The sequence below is a fragment of the Bos mutus genome, chromosome 5, assembly GCF_027580195.1.
Source record: "Bos mutus isolate GX-2022 chromosome 5, NWIPB_WYAK_1.1, whole genome shotgun sequence".
Lineage (NCBI taxonomy): Eukaryota > Metazoa > Chordata > Mammalia > Artiodactyla > Bovidae > Bos > Bos mutus.
In genome coordinates, this window is record NC_091621.1 from 5,851,100 (window position 1) to 5,867,856 (window position 16,757).

At 38.2% G+C, this 16,757-nt stretch overlaps 1 protein-coding gene across 5 annotated transcripts in view; it reads left to right on the plus strand.

Annotated features, from left to right (window-relative positions):
• SLC41A2 (solute carrier family 41 member 2) overlaps window positions 1-16,757 on the plus strand; it is a 142,870-nt gene that overhangs the window by 27,610 nt on the left and 98,503 nt on the right. The gene's annotated exons all lie outside the window — the stretch shown is intronic.

Genomic DNA, 16,757 nt, shown 5'->3' on the forward strand with positions numbered 1-16,757 from the left:
TAACTTCACTGACTTTGTTGTTTAAAGTGCTTCGTGTCAGGTACTAATCTCAGACATTATATTTAGTTTTAATTTATCCCTTAGTTAAAATGAACTGATGCAGACTCTGGTGGAGAATCTGCTCTTTCTAGGTATCTTTTGTTTGTTTTCCGAAATTCTAAGAGAACTGTCTGATTCTGACCATAAAATAATTCATCATAAAATATTAAATATAAAGTAATCCCAAATAGGTAAATCAGCTAAATGAATAACTCAATATATTTAAATATGTCCCTGTTTTTTTGTTGTTGTTATTTTTTTTTTAAACTTTACAAAATTGTATTAGTTTTGCCAAATATCAAAATGAATCCACCACAGGTATACATGTGTTCCCCATCCTGAACGCTCCTCCCTCCTCCCTCCCCACACTGTCCCTGTTTTAAAAATAAAAAATAATATATGTCCATTAAAATGAACTCAAACAATGCAGAATATTAAGTAAATGATAAAAAGTCCTGTTCTTCATCTCCAAATCAAAGCTCTCTTCCCCTCTGGAGGTTATCATTGTTAAGAGTTTGCTGAATATACTTGCAGATGATTTTTCTGTGCTATATACAAGCATATGTGCTTTTTTTTAAAAATAAAAATTAAATTCTGTGTGTATTTTTCTCAGTTTATTGTCACTGCTTATTGATATATCTTGGACATGTTTCTGAATTAGTAAAAAGGATATTTAGCATTTTTAAAAGAGTGCTTGATATTTTCATTGTATGTATATATATACCAAAATTTACTTATTCCTTCTCCTATGCTGGTGCTATAACAAACATCCTTACAAATTTATTTTTATACACTCATACTAATTTTTTCATAAGATAGATTTTAAAAATGGGATTATTGGGTATTAGAGCAGGTGTGTGTGTTTAAAATTTTATAGGTATTGTCAAATTATTTTTCCATACCTTTATCAACATTTGATGTTCTTGATCTTTTTCATTTTTGCCAGTTGATAGGAAAATGTTATCCTATCTTAATTAACATTAATTACTATTAATGTTTTAGCCTCTTTTCATATGTTTATTGGCCATTCTTACCTTTTCTGTGAATGTTGCTTATATGAATTACTTTTTTGTATCTTATCCATTTTTTAAGGTGTTTTTTTTCTTTTTAATTTATATTTTATTGAAGGATAGTTGCTTTGCAGAGTTTTGTTGTCTTCTGACAAACCTCAACATGAATCAGCCATAGGTATACATATATCCCCTTCCTTTTGAACCTGCCTCCCATCTCCCTCCCCATCCCACCCCTCTAGGTTGATACAGAGCCCCTGTTTGAGTTTCCTGAGCCATACCACAAATTCCCATTGGCTATCTATTTTACATATGGTAATGTAAGTTTCCATATTACTCTTTCCATACATCTCACCCTTTCCTCCCCTCTCCCCATGTCCATAAGTCTTTTCTCTATGTCAGTTTCTCCATTGCCACCCTGTAAATAAATTCTTCATTTTTCTAGATTCTGTATATGTGCGTTAGAATACAATATTTATCTTTCTTTTTCTGACTCACTTCACTCTGTATAATAGGTTCTAGGTTCATTCACCTCATCAGAACTGACTCAAATGCGTTCCTTTTTATGGCCAAATAATATTCCATTGTGTATATGTACCACAACTTCTTTATCCATTCATCTGTCGATGGACATCTAGGTTGCTTCCATGTTCTGGCTATTGTAAATAGTGCTGCAGTGAACAGTGGGATACATGTGTCTTTTTCAGGTTTGGTTTCCTCAGGGCATATGCCTAGGAGTGGGATTGCTGGGTCATATGGTGGTTTTATTCCTAGTTTTTTAAGAAATCTCCACACCGTCTTCCATAGTGGCCGTATCAATTTACATTCCCACCAACAGTGCAAGAGCATTTCCTTTTCTCCACATCCTTTCCAGCATTTATTGCTTGTAGACTTTTTGATGATGGCCATTCTAACCCGTGTGAGGTGATCTCATTGTGGTTTTGATTTGTATTTCTCTAATGAGTGATGTTGATCATCTTTTCATGCGTCTGTTAGCCTTCTGTATGTCTTCTTTGGAGAAATGTCTGTTTAGGTCTTTTTCCCATTTTTTGATTGGATTGTTTGTTTTTCTGGCATTGAGTTGTATGAGCTACTTGTGTATTTTGGAAATTAATCCTTCATCAGTTGTTTCATCTGCTATTATTTTCTCCCATTCTAAGAGTTGTCTTTTCACCTTGCTTATAGTTTCCTTTGCTGTGAAAAAGCTTTTTAAGTTTAATCAGATCCCACTTGTTTACTTTTGTTTTTATTTCCGTTACTCTAGGAGGTGGGTCATAGAGGATCTTCCTTTGATTTATGTCATCAAGTGTTCTGCCTATGTTTTCCTCTAAGAGTTTTGTAGTTTCTGGTCTTACATTTAGGTCTTTAGTCCATTTTGAGTTCATCTTTGTGTATGGTATGGTGTTAGGAAGTGTTCTCCTTTCATTCTTTTACTTGTAGCTGCCCAGTTTTCCAAGCACCATTTATTGAAGAGGCCGTCTTTGCCCCATTGTATATTCTTGCCTCCTTTGTCAAAAATAAGGTACCCATAGGTGCATGGGTTTACTTCTGGGCTTTCTATCTTGTTCCATTGGTCTATATTTCTGTTTTTGTGCCAGTACCATTCTGTCTTGATGACTGTAGCTTTGTAGTATAATCTGAAGTCAGGAAGCTTGATTCCTCCAGCTTCATGCTTCTTACTCAAGACTGCTTCGGCTATTTGGGGTCTTTTGTGTTTTCATATGAATTGTGAAATTTTTTGTTCTAGTTCTGTGAAAAATGCCATTGGTAATTTGATAGGGATCACATTGAATCTGTAGATTGCATTTGGTAGTGTAGTCATTTTCACAATATTGATTCTTCCTACCTAGGAACATGGAATATCTCTCCATCTGTTTATGTCATCTTTGATTTCTTTCATCAGTGTCTTATAATTTTCTGTGTACAGTTCTTTTGTCTCCTTAGGTAAGTTTATTCCTAGATATTTAATTTTTTTTGTTGCAATGGTGAATGGGATTGATTCCTTAATTTCTCTTTCTGTTTTTTCATTGTTAGTATATAGAAATGCAAGTGATTTCTGTGTATTGATTTTGTATCCTGCAACTCTGCTAAATTCACTGATTAGCTCTAGTAATTTTCTGATACCATCTTTAGGGTTTTCTATGTACAGTATCATGTCATCTGCAAACAGTGAGAGCTTTACTTCTTCTTTTCCAGCCTGGATTCCTTTTATTTCTTTTTCTTCTCTTATTGCTGTGGCTAGGACTTCCAGAACCATGTTGAATAATAGTGGTGAAAGTGGACACCCTTGTCTTGTTTCTGATTTTAGGGGAATGCTTTCAGTTTTTCATCATTGAGAATAATGTTTGCTGTAGGCTTATCTTATATGGCCTTCACTGTGTTGAGATAGGTTCCTTCTATGCCCATTTTTTGAAGAGTTTTAATCATAAATGGGTGCTGAATTTTGTCAAAGGCTTTTTTTGCATTTATTGAGATTATCATATGGTTTTTATCTTTCAATTTGTTAATATGGTGTATCACATTGATTGATTTGCGTATATTGAAGAATCCTTGCATTCCTGGAATAAGCCCAACTTGATCATGGTGTGTGAGCTTTTTGATGTGTTGCTGAATTCTGTTTGCTAAAATTTTGTTGAGAATTTTTGCATCTATGTTCATCAGTGATATTGGCCTGTAGTTTTCTTTTTTGTGTGTTGTCTTTGTCTGGTTTTGGTATCAGGGTGATGGTGGCCTCGTAGAATGAGTTTGGGAGTGTTCTTCCTCTGCAGTTTTTTGAAAGAGTTTTAAAGGGATAGGCATTAGCTGTTCTCTAAATGTTTGATAGAATTCTCCTGTGAAGCTATCTGGTCCTGGGCTTTTGTTTTTTGGGAGATGTTTGATCACAGCCTCAATTTCAGTGCTTGTAATTGGGTTGTTCATAATTTCTATTTCTTTCTGGTCCAATCTTGGAAGATTGAACTTTTCTAAGAATCTGTCCATTTCTTCCAGGTTATCCATTTTATTGCCATATAGTTGTTCATAATAGTCTCTTATAATCCTTTGTATTTCTGCATTGTCTGTTGTAACCTCTCCTTTTTCATTTCTGATTTTGATGATTTGAGTCTTCTCTCTTTTTTTCCTTGATGAGTCTGGCTAAAGGTTTGTCAATTTTGTTTATCTTCTCAAAGAACCAGCTTTTAGTTTTATTAATCTTTACTATTGTTTCTTTTATTTCTTTTTCACTTATTTCTGCTCAGATCTTTATGATTTTTTTCCTTCTACTAATGTTGGGGGTTTTTGTTCTTCTTTTTCCAGTTATTTTGGGTGTAAAGTTAGGTTGTCTATTCGATGTTTTTCTTGTTTCTTGAGGTAGAATTGTATTGCTATAAACTTCCTGCTTAGAACTGCTTTTGCTGCATCCCATAGGTTTTGAGTTGTCATGTTTTCATTGTCATTTGTTTCTAGAAATCTTTTTATTTCCGATTTGATTTCTTCAGTAACCTTTTGGTTATTTAGAAATGTATTGTTTAATCTCCATGTATTTGTGTTTCTTACAGTTTTTTTCTTGTAATTAATATCTAGTCTCATAGCATTGTGGCCAGAGAAGATGCTTGATATGATTTCAGTTTTCTTAAATTTACTGAGATTTGATTTGTGACCCAAGATGTGGTCTGTCCTGGAGAATGTTCCATGTGCACTTGAGAAGAAGGTGTATTCTGTATTTGGATGGAATGTCCTGAAGATATCAATGAGATCATCTCATCTAATGTATCATTTAAGACTTGTGTTTCCTTATTAATTTTCTGTTTTGATGACCTGTCCAGTGTTGTGAGTGGGGTGTTAAAGTCTCCTACTATTATTGTGTTACTGTCAGTTTCTCCTTTTATGTCTGTTAGTGTTTGTCTTATGTATTGAGGTGCTTCTATGTTGGGTGCATAGATATTTACAGCTATGTCTTCCTCTTGGATTGATCCCTTGATCATTATGTGGTGTCCTTCCTTATCTCTTATAATCTACTTTATTTTAAGGTCTATTTTGTCTAATATGAGGATTGCTACTCCAGCTTTCTTTTGCTTCCCTTTTGCGTGGAATATATTTTTCCATCCTCTCACTTTCAGTCTATGTGTGTCTTTAGGTCTGAAGTGGGTTTCTTGTAGACAGCATATATATGGGTCTTTTTTTTTTGTATTCATTCAGCCTGTCTGTGTCTTTTGGTTGGAGCATTTAATCCATTTACATTCTAAGTAATTATTGATATATATGTTCCTATTGTCATTTTCTTAATTGTTTGGGGTTGATTTTGTAGTTCCTTTCTCTTTTGTTGTATTTCTTGATTGTATAAGTCCCTTTAACATTTGTTGTAAAGCTGGTTTGGTGGTACTGAATTCTCTTAACTTTTGCTTATCTGAAAAGCTTTTTATTTCTCCATCAATTTTGAATGAGATTCTTGCCAGGCACAGTAATCTTGGTTGTAGATTTTTCCCTTTCAGTACTTTAAATATATACTGCCATTCCCTTCGGGCCTGCAGAGTTTCTGCTGAAAGATCAGCTGTTAAGCATATGGGGTTTCCCTTGTATGTTACTTGTTGTTTTTCCTTTGCTGCTTTTAATATTCTTTCTTTGTGTTTAGTCTTTGTTAGTTTGATTAGTATGTGTCTTGGCATGCTTCTCCTTGGGTTTATCCTGTATGGGACTCTGTGCCTCTTGGACTTGATTGACTATTTCCTTTTCCATGTTGGGGAAATTTTCAACTATAATCTCTTCAAAAATTTTCTCATACCCTTTCTTTTTCTCTTCTTCTTCTGGGACCCCTATAATTCAAATGTTGGTGCGTTTGATATTGTCCCAGAGGTCTCTGAGACTATCCTCAGTTCTTTTCATTCTTTTTACTTTATTCTGCTCTTTAGAAGTTATTTCCACCATTTTACCTTCCAGCTCAGTGATTCGTTCTTCTGCTTCAGATATTCTGCTGTTGATTCCTTTTAGAGTAGTTTTAATTTCAGCAATTATGTTGTCTCTACATGTTTATTCGTTAATTCTTCTAGGTCTTTGTTAATTGATTCTTGCACATTTTCTCCATTTTGTTTTCAAGATTTCTGATCATCTTTACTATCATTATAACACATTCTTTTTCAGGTAGTTTGCCTATTTCCTCTTCATTGATTTGCTTCTGTGTTTCTAGTTTGTTCCTTCGTTTATTTAGTATTTCTTTGCCTTTTCATTATTTTTTTTTAAACTTATTGTGTTTGAGGTCTCCTATTCCCAGGCTTCAAGGTTGAATTCTTTCTTCCTTTTGGTTTCTGCCCTCATAAGTTTGGTCCAGTCATTTGTGTTAGCTTTGTATAGGTTGAGATTTGTGCTGAGTTTTTTGTTTGTTTTTCCTCTGATGGGCAAGGCTGAGTCAGGTGGTAATCCTGTCCATGAGATGAGGCATCCTGCACAGGGTGCTACTGGTGGTTGGGTGATGCCAGGTCTTGTATTCAAGTGGTTTCCTTTGTGTGAGTTCTCATTATTTGATACTCCCTAGGGTTAGTTCTCTGGTAGTCTAGGGTCTTGGAGTCAGTGCTCCCACTCCAATGGCTCAGAGCTTGATCTCTGATCAGGAATGAAGATTCCACAAGTGGTTTGTTATGGCATTAAGTGAGATTAAAACAAATATCCAAAACCATGAAACCAAAGATGAACCCCAGACAAATGGCAGTTACAAAATCAGGCAAATAACAACTAAAATAATGGAATATAAACATATACATATACACCCATGAGCAAATTCAAAACAGTCCAACAAAAATAAAGCAATAGATTGACCCAGCAAACAAAGGAAATCAAAAATTGTATTTACCAGTTAAGAATAAAACTAACAAAAGCACAAGTAGAAAACAAAACTAAAGCAATGAAAGCAAAACTAACAAATATGTTGAGGGGAAAGGAAAGAAAGAAAAGAAAGAAAGAATAGATATGCAAAGTTAAATAGAGGTAGATGAAAAAAATTTATATACATTAAAGATGAACTGTAAGGGGAAAAGAACAGTAGGGAAGGCAAACAAAGGAATAAATGTAGAAAAAATATAGTAGGTTTAAAAAATTAAAATTATAAAAAGAAAAAAAAAAATACTGGAAGAAAAGAAAAAAGGAAAACTTCAGATATCTCAAAAGCCCAACGTAAAGGCAGAGGTTTATAACAGCAATAAAAAGTGTGACTGAATATATACATATACGTATACACCCATAAACAAAATCAAACACAGTCCAACAAAAATAAAATACAATAAATTGACCCAGCAAACAAAGGAAACCAAAAATTATGTCTACCAGAATAGAACTAACTAAAGCAGAAACTGGAAAACAAAACTAAAGCAAGATGCCAATTGGGGAATAAAGCAGTGAAAATAAAACTAACAAATATGTTGAGAGGAAAGGAAAGAAAGAAAAGAAAGAAAGAATAGATATGTAAAGTTAAATAGAGGTAGATAAAGAAGATTTATATACATTAAAGATTAACTGCAAGGGGAAAAGAACAGCAGGAAAAGCAAACAAAGGAATAAATGTAGAAAAATAATAATAGGTTTAAAAATTAAAAATAAAACGAAAAAAGAAAAAAAAGGAAAACTCCCCAGAAGTGCAAAAGCCCAATGTACAGGCAGAAGTTTATAACAACAATAAAAAAATGTGACTGAGAAAAACAAAAAAGAAAAAAAAAGCTCAAAAGCTTAATTAGATTCATAGTGCCAATAAAATCAACAGTTACAACAGAGGGAGGATAAAGGGAAAAAAAAGAAAAAAAATCCAAAAGAATCTAAAGAACAAGTCAAAACATAAGAATTTAATAGATGTTTTTCTCGAGTCACTGCTGTCCGAGTCCTTTCCCTCGCTGGGAGTCACAGTCCACCTCACCTCCCTAGGATGCCCTCCAACACTGTGCTGATTTCTGGACCTGTTGTGGGGGCAGCTCAGATTCTATTCTGGTCCTACTCTGTGTTCTTGCCTCCAATATCCACAGCTATCAGAATTAGTGCGTTTTCTTTTGTGGGAGCACTTAATGACCTTTTATATATTCCATAGACACAGAGTCTGCCTAGTTGATTGTGTGGATTTAATCTGTAGCTTGTACAGCTGGTGGAAGGTTTGGGGTCTTCTTCCTTAGTCACACTGCCCCTGTGTTTCAATTTTATTGAAATTGAAACTGAGGTGGTTTTATTTCCACCTCTGCATGTGGGTCGTCCCCTGGGGTTTGCTCCTGAGGCTACCCTGGAAGACTTGGGTTTGCCCCTCTGAGGGCCAGGTGTAGAGCTGGTGCAGCTGCTTGGGTTGCAGGGGTTCTGGCAGCACCAGATACTCGGGGGAGTTGGCGGCTAGGGCAGCAGGAAATATAGTGCTCTAGAAGGGTATGGCAGCCAGTATTGGCCAATATGCTCCAGTATTCTTGCCTGGAGAACCGCCCTCTCTGACAGAGAAGCCTGGCAGGCCACAGTCTACAGGGTCGCAGAATCGAACACTACCAAAGTGACCTTGCGTGCATAGATGCAATACTTTTTTTGCCTGTGGCAGCTCAGCCCCAGTGAGTTGAGCGTGAAGGTGGCATGGCTTCTTGGCTTGCAGGGACCCTGGTGGCGCCAAGTGTACAGGGACACAGACTGCCTCAGCCACAAGAGTTATGGCCCTATCAGAGTCTTTTTCTGAGCCTCTCTAGCTGGTGATCGGAAGGCCTCTTTGGCCAGTCTTTGTCCGTAGCTCCGCCCGTTCAGGCACTTAGAGGGCTCCCTTGCCTGGGGTCCTTTTCTGTTGTTCGGTTCATCAGGCACATAAAGGGCCCTGCTATGGCTACAGTCCTACTCTGTAAATCAGCGCGTCAGGCACTTAAAGGGGCACCCTAGACAGGACCCTCTTCTGTAGTTCAGTGCATCAGCAGGTGTTTGATGGGCCAGCCCTTCTATTGTTCAGCTGCTGATGCTGGCATGTGGGGAGAGAGAGGCTGCGGTTAGGGCTCCATCCCCTAGCATGACTCAGCAGTATTGCCTTGCTTCCATGGCTGCTTGGCTTTCCTCCACAGGCATTTCCCACTACAGTCTCCTCCCTCACATCCCCTCGATCCGTCTCTCCACAGTCAACAGTAGCCCTCACCCTGGAATTGCTCCACAATCCGTCAACTCCAGCTCCCAGCCATTGCCCCTTCCAGGGAATCTACATCCCTGTCCGGGGTATGTATGGCTGCGGCAAGGACTGTCTGATTCCATTTCGGCTGCCACAGATCAGCTGTTTCACTCACAGCCTTAAATGTTTCTCTGACTCAGACAATTGCCCGGATGTGGGGATCGGACCCCTGCTTCAGTTCCCCCACCCGCTGAGGGCAGGTCCAGTCCTTCTAACACTCCTGTTTTCCCCCTAGTTCCTTCGTCCTACCGAGTTTTGCGTGCTTCTATATATTCTTTTCCTCCTGTCTGCTCTCAGCTGGTGTTCTGCATGAACTTCTATGTCTGAAGATGTGTTCCTGATGTATCTGTGGAGAGAGATGTACTCCACGTCCACCTGCTTCTCTGCCATCTCATTCTTTCTTTTATCCATTTTAAAATGGGTACATTACTTATCTACTTGTAGGAGTTCTTAATGTAGTATTATATAAAGTTACAAAGTTACCTGTTATATAATTATCTTTCTAACATAGTACATTGTAAAAAGGTAGCATTCTGTTGCTATCAATTTTCATTCATTAGTCAGGAGAAGATTGTGTCTAGGAATGTGTTAGATACCTTATCCTAATGTGCCTTTCTCTTTCACTGTTTGCTCTCTAAAGTAAATCTCAGGTCGTTTATGACTCTAAGACACTTTTAAACACATAACATTTTTATCTAAATGGAAAACGTACATTTTATCTAAATAGAAACATAATTTTTATACCATCAGGTGGAAAAAAGATATGAAGAAAACTGTTAAGTTTATTGAATTTTTGAATAGACAGTAATACTAAAGGGGGACCAAACCTATCATCTGTCCACTTGAAATATGATTGTTTTAAGTTACTACCATAGCATCATAACTGCTAAAATGAATATAATGTTTTGGGTTGACTTTTTTTTTTCTGACTTTTTGGTGACAGTTATTCTGAAGAAACACTCAACAGTTAGCTACAGGGACAGGGGAGCCCGGTGGGCTGCCATCTATGGGGTCGCACAGAGTCGGACACAACTGAAGTGACTTAGCAGCAGTAGCAGCAGTATGATAACATCTGTAGGAAAAATATGTTAGTGTATATAGATTGTTAGGTAGAATAGTTACATAACTTATTATGTCCCTTCCCCTGGTGTATGCTCATTGATTTCTTGATGTTTGAGAGAAGAGCATGTGTGTAATTGGGAAAAGTTGCTTTTATGATTTATAAAATTTTTTCCTTATTTGTTTCTTTTTGGCTTGTGCTGGGTCTTCATTGCTGCATGTGGGTTTTTCTGTAGTTGCAGAGAGCAGGGGCTCCTCTCTAGTTGCAGTGCACCGGCTTCTCAATGCAGTAGCTTCTCTTGTCGCAGAGCATGGACTCCGGGGTGCAAGGGCTTCAGTAGTTTCGGGTCCTGGGTTGTCCAGAGCACGTGCTCAGTAGTTGTGGTGCACAGGCTTAGTTGCTCCACAGCAGGTGGGATCTTCCCGGATCGGAAATCAAACCCATGTCTCCTGCATTGGCAGGCGGACTCTTCACCACCGAGCCACCATGGAAGCCCTTGCTTTTATGATTGTATGAACTTTAACACTGCTAGCCCTAAGAACTTTATAGTGTTAAACTTTGGTGTTAAAAACCATAAAGGTATAATATAAATGTTTTGAAAGATTTAATTTGATGAGGTTTTAAAAACTTATTAGATTGTGAAGTTTAAAATATATAGAGTGTAAGAAACAGAAATATACAGTTCAGTGAACTTTTATGACACAAATAACCATATAACGGTCACTTGGGTCAACAAATAGAATCTTACCTGTATTTCATTAGTTTTCATTGGTGCTCCCTTCCAAAACCTTTTCTTTTTTCTCCATCACTGAAGATAATCAATAACCTGATATTTCTCAGTACTTTTTTGTCTTTATAACTGTGTATTATTAAACACCATTGCTTGGGTTTACTTAATTCTTTTTAAAATTTATGCAATGGAAGTGTGGAGTATACCTTTATGTTTGGGTTTTTTTGGTCAACATTATGTAAATTTTAGAAAACTGTTGGTCATTTATTTTTGTTGCTGTGTTGTAATCCAATGTATAAGTACATCACAGTTTATCCATTCTATTCTTTTCTTCAGTGCATTCTACTGTTGATGGACTTTGGGCTGAATGGTGTTTCCAGGCTCTTGGTGTACATATGCATGCGTTTTCTTGGGTATATATAGGTAGAAATGGAATCTCTAGGTCTTAGAATATGCAAGTATTTAAATGTAATGTTTGTCAAATGGTTTTCCAAAGTGGTTGTATCAATTTACAGACAAATGTAGCCAAATATGAGCAGTTCCACTGTCTTATATTATTAATTTATACAAGGTATCAGCAGTCTTTTTTAAAATGATTTTGTGGTGTAGTCTCTAAGTTGTGTTCGACTCTTGCAATGCCATGGACTGTAGCCTGCCGGGCTCCTCTCTCCATGAGATTCTCCAGGCAAGAATACTAGAGTGGGTTGTCATTTCCTTCTCCACGGGATCTTCCCGACCCAGGAATTGAACTCGGGTCTCCTGCATTGCAGGCAGATTCTTTACCAACTGAGCTACAAGGGAAGCCCAAAATGATTTTAATTTACTTATTTATTTATTTTTGGCTGTTCTTGGTCTTTGCTCCTGGGCTGGCTTTTGCTCTAGTTGCAGTGAGTAGGGGCTCCTCTCTAGTTGTGGTATGTGGGCTTCTCATTGCAGTGGCTTCTCTTGTAGCGCACAGGCTCTAGGCGCCCAGGCTTCAGTAGCTGCAGCACGTGGGTCGGTAGCTGCGGCTCAATGGGCTCTAGAGCACAGGCTCAGCAGTTGTGATGCACAGGCTTTGTTGCTCCGCGGCATGTGGCATCTTCCCAGGTCAGTGATTGAACCCACGTCTTCTTCATTGTCAGGTGGATTCTTTACCACTGAGCCATCAGGAATGCCCCAGCAGTCATTTTAATTTTAGAAATTCTGGCATATGCGGGTGGTATCTCATTGAGGTTTTAAGTGGGATTTTCCTATGATGATGTTTGCTGATCATTTGTATGTCATTGCTGAATTTTCTTTGCTCATTTTTGTATATAGTTGTTTGTCTTTTTTTAAATTGATTTATAGGAGTTATTTTTATATTATAAATGTAAGCCCTTTAGTGAAAGTAAAAAGTGGAAGTGTTAGTTCTCAGTCATGTCTGTCTGACTCTTTTTGACTTCATGGACTGTAGCTCCTCTGTCCCTGGGGATTCTCCAGGCAAGAATACTGGAGTGGGTAGCCATCCCCTTCTCCAGGGGATCTTTCCAACCCAGGGATCAAACCCAGATCTCCTACACTGCAGGCAGATTCTTTACTCTCTAGCCACCAGGGAAGCCCCAAGCCCTTTAGTTATATGTGATACAAATATTTCCGCCCCCACCCCCTCACCGTGGCTTGCTTTTTTACTCTCTCAGTGGTATGTTTTGATGAGCAGAAGTTCTTAATTTTTATACAGTCCTCTTTTCCCTGCTTTTCTATGGTCTGTGCTTTTTGTCTGCTGTTTAAGAAATCTTTCTACACCCTGTGAATTTAGATGTTCTCATATAATACTTCCTTGAAGTGTCCTTGTTTTGTCTTTTACACTTTGACCCTTCCCTCCCTGGAATCCATTCTATATAGAGTGTGAGGTAGCGGTTCTATTTTTTCCTTTCCACATGGATTTTCATTTGTGTCCTCACTACCATATAACTAAAATATTTGTTGTAATTCAAGTGCCCATTTGTGAGTAGGGCTACTTCTGGGCTCTCAATTCTGTTCCTTCGGTGTATTTATGTCTCTTGTCGTGAAAGCCACACTGTCATCATTTACTCTATAAGTCTTGCTATCTAGTAGAGAATTTTTTCTCTTTAGTCTTCCAGGAGAGTGCTTTGGTTATTCTTTCCCTTTGCATTTCCATGTATGTTTTAGTGTAAAAACGTGTCAGTTTTCAAAAAAAAGTTGTTGCAGTTGTGATTCAGAGATAATTAGGTGGAGAACTGAGTCTATTGTTCCATGTATGTGGAATAATAGTCCTCCATTTGTTTAGGTCATCTTTAATTCCCCTCACTGATGTTTTACAATTTCTGAACAAAAGTCTTTTACATTTTTAGTTAGGTTCATTTCTAGTTATTTGATACTTTTTAATGCTATTGTAAGGGCTTCCTGGATTGCTCAGTGGATAAAGAATCAGCCTGCTAATGCAGGAGACAGAGGAGACACAGATTTGATCCCTGGGGGAGAAGAGCCCCTGGAGGAGGAAATGGCAACCTAAGCCAGTATTCTTGCCTGGAGAATTCCATGGACACAGGAACTTGGTGGGCTACAGTCCATGGCGTCACAAAGAGCTGGACACGACTAAGCGACTAATCACACAGCACAATACTCTTCTAAGTGATACAGTTTTAAAAAATTATTTTCTACGTGTTGCAGGTATGTTCATGTATCTATAGAGGTAAAAAGTGAGTGGTGTAGGAATTCTGTAGAGGTAACAAAAAGACCTGTAGGAGTAGAGAATGTCTGCTTCTACATATTCAAGATTTTCCAAAGGAGTAAGCTTTCGTGCCAGTCTAAATACCTCTTTGTGCTTATGCCTTGAACATCCTTTATATTCATTTTTGGTCCCAGATTAGTAAAAGAACATATAAAGCACCAGTTATACTACCTGGGAGATAAACGTTGCATGAGTGGTGTAATACTAACAAGTATCATTCTTTGCATGAATGTTCCCTGTCAGGACTCTGCATGAGTTATCTCATTTGATGCCTATAAGAAAGACTCTGAGGTAGGTGATGTTATTCTTATTTTATGAAGCTTAGAGATTTGCCTAAGGTCACGCAAGTGGTAAGTGGATGGATTAAACCCAAGTTTGTTACTCTAAAACTCATGCTTTCAACTACACCATCTCCTTATTTATAGGGAACATAGCTACTTTTTGGATCAGTTCGGTTCAGTTCAGTTGCTCAGTCATGTCTGACTCTTGGTGACCCCATGGACTGTAGCACACCCTGCTTCCCTGTCCATCACCAACTCCTGGAGCTTGCTCAAACTCATGTCCATTGAGTCGGTGATGCCATCCTGCCATCTCATCCTCTGTCGTCCCCTTCTCCTCCTGCCTTTAATCTTGCCCAGCATCAGGGTCTTTTCCAGTGAGTCTGTTCAGATATATATGTATCTACCGCAGATATAAGTAGATCTGGGGCTTACATTTATGATTAAATTCGTGATTACCTTCTCTCTGTCTTTCACTTCAACTTTTGTTTGTGGCCCTCATTCATTCCTGTTATGTGGCTGCTGACAGTTGTGAGGTCATGTCCTTTTAGTTTGTTTTACAGAAGGAAAGAATGAGCCAGCCTTCTGTAAGTTGGCAAATTCTAGGGCAGAGCTCAGTAGTTGGCTTGTCTTTGGTCACATGCTTACCCCCAGGATCAGTGGGTGATGATTAGCCCATTGAAATTTACATTTTTATCCGTGGAACAGAGGGGCATTTGGATCAGTAATTTTATCAGAACTACACACAAAAAAAGGAATGTAACTGCTTCTCAGTAGAGAGGGAATGAATATTGTTGCAAGGAAAATGGAGATGAAAGAGTGTGAAGAGGCAAGAGCACCAGCTTTACAGCAGAGACCCCCGACACGTGGGACTTTATCTGAATCAGTGGTTCTCCATGTGTGCTCCTTGAACCAGCGCATCCGGGAGCTTGTTAGATACACAGATTCTCAAGCTCCATTCCAGTTCCTCTGAATCAGAAACCCTTAGGGTGGGGCCCAGCAATCTATATAAGCATTCCTGGTATCTTGACGGGCTTCCCTTGTGGCTCAGCTGGTGAAGAATCCGTCTTCAGTGCGGGAGACCTGGTTTCAATCCCTGGGTTGGGAAGATCCCCTGGAGAAGGGAAAGGCTACCCGCTCCAGTATTCTGGCCTAGAGGATCCCATGGACTATACAGTCCATGGGGTCGCAAAGAGTCTTATGGGTAAAAGTTTGAGCACTAATCATCTAAAGTAATCCAGGTTCCTTTCTTGCTAGTAAATGGGGTCGGGTAGAATAGATAGGCCACATAGTTTTTGGTCCCATTTAAGTAGGGCCCAGACCAAAAAACCAGCCTAATGCCTTACACAGAGCAGATGTTTGGTGATTCCTTGATAATATAATGAATGAAATAAAATTAAACTCTACCTCAGTTATAAAGATCCCTGAATTTTGATAATCAAATTTAAGAGTTTTAAGTCATAGAATGTCAGATTTGGAAATCCTTAGAAATCACCTGATCCAAGCTCCTTGTTTTTTCTTCCCTTACTAAAAATGAACAGAGTTGTAAGTGATTTACCCAAGAATATACGAATATACAGCTAGTAAATGACAGAGCCCTGTATGTGGCTAAATCCTGTTCCCTGTGTAACATGCTATATATGTATCTCAGATTGTCTATAGACTTAATCTATCACGTAGGATTAGTGATAGCCACCCATCCATCTAAAAGAAATACAAGTAAACTGAGCTAATACCTTTGGACTTTCCAGGAGTTTCCTAGGTAAATTTATACTTAGAATATTATTGGAAGCTGATGGCTACAAAACCCCAAGATCTTTTGTATTTTATGAAGACGGTATTATTGGAATGCTGAAAAATCTTCTTTTGAAATCAACCATAGTATGACTCTCAAGTATTCCTTAATTAGTATGCTGCTAATGCAGTTTGTGTATGTTTCAGAATTCAGATAGAATGATGCACTGACCCTGGAATTCTGAGTAACACTGTTTTTCTGATGTATAAAGTAGAGAGATCAGAGAGGAAAGGGATAGTGTGTTGAAGTTTTGTGGGTTAAATACCAGTGTGTTTTGAAAAGTGCAAAGAGAAGGTAAGAGGACAGTATCAGTGTTAGATTAATTTTTTGTCATCAGTTTCTCGTTTCGCAAAGCTAGGGACATCACATTTGTCCCTCCTTACAAGGTATAGCTGTAGTTTTAAGAGTTTGTATTAAAGATAAAATTCCTCTTTTAACATAACCGTGACCTGAGGAAGGCACTAACACGCTGATGTAATGTTTCTGGTTTTTACTTCAAAAATAATAAATGTAATTCTACTTCTGGGAAGCTGCAGTAAATATACTTTCACTTTTCCTCCCATTAAGTATCCCCCAAACCCCAGAAACTTTATATAAAACACACATAAGAAGACTCTGAAAGAAAGAAGAAGGAGGCTGGTGAGGCCCCTTAGGGCTCAAGGAGCAAAACATTAATGAGTTCCCGAGGTTTTCTTTTGCTTCATATATCCCAGAAAGTGAAAGTGTTAGTTGCTCAAGTCATGTTTGACTTTTTGTGACCCCACGGATGGTAGCCCTCCAGGCTCCTCTGTCCATGGAATTCTCCAGGCAAGAATACTGAAGTGGGTAGCCATTCCCTTCTCAAGGGGAGCTTCCTGACCCAGGAATCAAACCTGGGTCACCTGCATTGCGGGCAGATTCTTTGCTGTCTGAGCCACCAGGGAAGCCCACATTTATCCCAGATTTGGAGCTAAAAAAGCCGGCAGCAGAGATATGCAAACAACCGCAGACAAAACCAAACCA